Below are 4,430 nucleotides of genomic sequence, written 5' to 3' on the forward strand. Positions count from 1 at the left end.
TGCAGGGTGATCTTGATGAAGAAGTTTATATGAAGATGCTGGAAGGATTTGGGTAGGCAAACGAAGGTAGTGTATGCAAACTGCAAAAATCCATTTATGGATTGAAATAGGCTTCAAGAAACTGGTATCAAAAGTTCACAAAATCACTTATTGTCATTGGATTCCAACAGTCAAAGGCAGATCACTCCATGTTTATTTTCAGACAAGGAACTACACATATGATTGCTCTTATATACGTAGATGACATACTATTGATGGGTAACGACATCAAGACAATTGAGTCAGTTAAGACTCATCTACATCAACAGTTCAGCATTAAAGATTTAGGGCCATTGAAGTATTTCTTGGGCATTGAAGTTGCACGTTCCAAAGAAGGATTTGTGATCAGCCAAAGAAAATACACACTGGATATCTTACAAGACTGTGGTGTACAAGGATGTCGACCTTGTAAATTTCCAATAGAGCAAAACTTGCGACTTACAAATGAAGATACGAGTAAAGAAGTTGATGCTGCACAATATCGTAGATTAGTAGGTCGCTTGCTCTATCTTACCGTTACACGTCCAGATATTGCGTACTCTATTAATCAATTAAGCCAATTCTTAAGTTGTCCTCGACAAACACATATGGATGCAGCCTTCCATGTACTCCGATACTTGAAAGGCACACCGGGACAAGGATTATTTTTCCCTTCACCAGGAAGACTAAATTTATTAGCTTACTGTGATGCTAGTTGGTTAAGCTGTCCGATAACTAAAAAGTCTAACACTGGATATTACATTAGCCTTGGAGGAGCACCTGTATCTTGGAGAACAAAGAAACAAAGTTTGGTGTCACGTTCATCTGCTGAAGCCGAATATCGTGCCATGGCTACGACCGTTTGTGAGGTTATATGGTTGCGATGGCTTTTAGAGGATTTTGATGCAAAACAGTACTCCGCGACACCATTAATATGTGACAATGAAGCTGCAAAGCATATAGCTGAAAATCCAGTTTACCATGAACGAACTAAGCACGTGGAGATGGATTGCAATTTTGTTAAAGAACGAGTCAACAATGGCGAAATCAAACCATGCAAGATTGGTACAAAAATGCAAACAACTGACATTTTTACTAAAGCGTTAGGGACGGACCAGTTTCAGTTCTTGCGTAACAAGTTGGGTGTTCGAGACCTTCACATTCCAACTTGAAGGGGAGTGTTGAGATGTATTTGTTTTATTAATAGAGTTGCAATGGGCTAAGGATTTATTGCTTAGTGGGCTTAGTATTTAGTATCCTTGGCTAATTCTAATAGGTTTGTTAAGCCTATATAATCCCCTGTATGTTTACGGTTGAAAAAAAAAAAAAAAAACCAATTACGATTTCTAAAACTCTAAACGAAATTCATCAAAAGCCAATGCTGACTAGGACCATGTGTGTCCATTGTGATCCACACTAATCGAGTAATCGTTAACCAAAACGAGTTGAAAATTGAAATACTTTATGGAAATTTACCAAACTTTAAAATCAAAGGAACCAAACTTTTACTTTAACCGGAATCTCACCTAATAAAAGCATGTAATTTCAACTAAACTTTTAAATATTTCTGAAACAAAATAACTAAAATATGTATAGTCAATAAGTATACACTGATTTTATAAATAAATAATATTCGTAAATGCTAATAGTAATATAGTACGAGTAATAATGTTAATAAAAAAGACAAAGCTTAGTAGCTTAAGACGTACAAGTAGTCATCTACAAATCGAACACGATTTAGAAAATAAATAATTACTAATACTGGTACAGTTACACATCACAAGTTTATCGGATCTTGCAAACGTTTCAAACGCTCAGATTAGCACTAATCTCGGTTCCGCTCTTTGGCAATCGGTAGTATGGATTACTAGCTATTACATATGGTTACATCGTAATGATCGAGCTTTCGGTAAGAAGAATCTTAGCACTTCAAAAATCGTGTCTGAAATCCAATCTAAGAGCTTCGAATGGATTAATAGTCGTTGGAAGAAAGGCAATCTAGAGTGGTCTAAATGGTTAACCAATCCGAGATGGTTCGATGCTATTCACACAAAAGTTGGCATAGGTTAATTTTCAGGTTTTTTATGCCGGATTCTTTCGTTCTCTTCCTTGGCGGGGGCTAAGAGGGGTAGGGTCAAGTGCTTTGTCGCTGTTTGTTACAGTACTGCACTCTGATTCCTATTCCTGCTTGTTATTACAAGTTGCTCCCCGCCTAGGCGGATTTCGGTAGATGAAGGCTTTTTCCTGAACATAAATATTAACCTGCGAGAATATCTACAGCCCGCATTGTATAGTCTCTGTTCTTTTTTTTATAGTTGTTTTAGCATAGCTTTTTCTTCGTGTTGTTCTTAGCATAGGCCTTTTGTACGAGTTTTCCTATATTGGTCTTCGGACCCTCCTTTGTAATTTCTTTTCTTTAATAAAAGTTTGGCTTTTCAAAAAAAAAAAAAAAAAAAAAAAAAAAAAAAATACTGGTACAGTTATATAAATCAGATCAACATCCTTTTCAAAATCACAATTGATCCACAATGCAGTTGCTATTACGCCTAACTGTTACAACGATAATTCTAGCTTTCATCCCACATCAAAATGAAGCTTCTGTTCCACCATACACTTCAATAGTTGCTCCTGTTACCAAACATACCGATGCTGCCAAACCTCTCTATAGCGTTCAAATCATAACCTCATTTGTAAACGCGCGCTACGTGCATGAAAACCTCATTATCGACATTGACGCCCCCTTCATATTTCACAACTGTCTTGTTCGATGGTTTGAAGATTCGAACGATGGTTGCTCCGGAGACAACCTTTGTGCGGGTGCTGTTTCTTGTCAAGAAGATCAATGTACGGATATTCGAACTACTTACTCGTACGATCACACTCATCCCAAATGTCCACCAGAAACCAATAGCTCAACTTTACCTGGTTCAGAACTTTTGCACGTGCCCTGTAAACGTGGTCAGCCCTGCAACCGGATCGTGTGGCCAAGGCTTGCTCAACTACGAAGACGATTTCACGTTGAATGCAAGTGATGGTAGGAATGTTTATACTGGTTTATACGGCCGTTACGCTAATGCGGCATGTGCTAATTCATCTTCTTCATTTACATCATTTCCTGCTAATGTTACTGGCATTATGGCGCTTTCGTCCTCACCTTACGCACGACCCGCTTACTTTTATCCAACATTTGGGAAATCATTAGCTTTATGTCTTCCTAGTACTTTGTCGGATCATGGGGTTTTATTCGTTGGAGACGGTCCATATTACCTTCTTCCTCAATCGGATATTGATGTAAGGAGTTTACTTACTTATACGCCGTTACTAAAGTATCAAGATTCGTTTGGATACTTTATCGGAGTCAATAGAATTGTTATCGAACACATATCTATTAACGTTCCCGAAAATTCATCCATTACCAAGATTAGTACAATTGTCCCTTATACGACTCTTAAAACAGACATCTATAATCAAGTGGTTTGGGCGTTTTCAAAGGTTACGAAGCGAATCCCTCGTGCAAAGCCGGTGGCGCCTTTTGGCGTTTGTTTTAGTACCTTTACAAATGGTACCAAAGTTGGTATAAAATATCCTGATATTGATTTGAGTCTCCAAGATGGGAATAAATGGACTATATCCATGGCTAATTCAATTAAGCAAGTAACAAAAGACGTTGCGTGTCTAGCATTTGTTGATGGCGGTGAAACAAGTGAACCTGCAATCGTTATTGGGACATTTCAGTTCGAAGATAACTTTCTAGAATTCGATGTAAAGAATTCTGCTTTTGGATTCAGTTCGTCGTTGTTAGACAAGAACACTTCTTGCTCGAACTTCAACTTTACGCTTACCAAAAGCCCTTGATCAATAAGCTATGTCATTTTGTATTCCTTGTTGAAGCCGTTTTTCTTTGGAAAACGACCTCGTTTCTATATGAGCATTCGTTTTTTCGCAAAAAAAAAAAAAAAAAAAAAACTATATCATTTTAATTTGGGCATATACAACTTGAAACGTATGTATCTTAATATTTTGATTTCCAAATAATTACCGATGTGGAGTAAATATCTTTTTCAATGGTTATCAATCTTAATAAAGCCTGAAACACATACATCTGTCCTAAAAGGTCTACATGATTATTACACTACAGTAAGTTTTTTGCAGTTACACAATATCATTTCAAATTGTAAGAATTATTTGTTTAAATAAAAGTAGGAAAGTAGGATATGTGATGTTTTGACGGAACATGTTATGAAGTATCAAGTTTTGTGCTCGAGATAAAAAGGGATAGTATTTAAACAATATTATGATCTTCTCGTTAGGAAATTGAGTGCCTCCAACAAGAGCTATAACGTTCAGTTATTACCCACCGTACAACAAGTGTATAATAACAAAGTAATAAGTAAATTGAATGCAAGAAACGT

At 36.8% G+C, this 4,430-nt stretch overlaps 1 pseudogene; it reads left to right on the forward strand.

Annotated features, from left to right (window-relative positions):
* Positions 1-2,546: 2,546 nt before the first annotated feature.
* On the forward strand, positions 2,547-4,134 carry LOC139872983 (gamma conglutin 1-like; annotated as a pseudogene).
* Positions 4,135-4,430: the final 296 nt, after the last annotated feature.

This window comes from Rutidosis leptorrhynchoides, chromosome 10, assembly GCF_046630445.1.
Source record: "Rutidosis leptorrhynchoides isolate AG116_Rl617_1_P2 chromosome 10, CSIRO_AGI_Rlap_v1, whole genome shotgun sequence".
Lineage (NCBI taxonomy): Eukaryota > Viridiplantae > Streptophyta > Magnoliopsida > Asterales > Asteraceae > Rutidosis > Rutidosis leptorrhynchoides.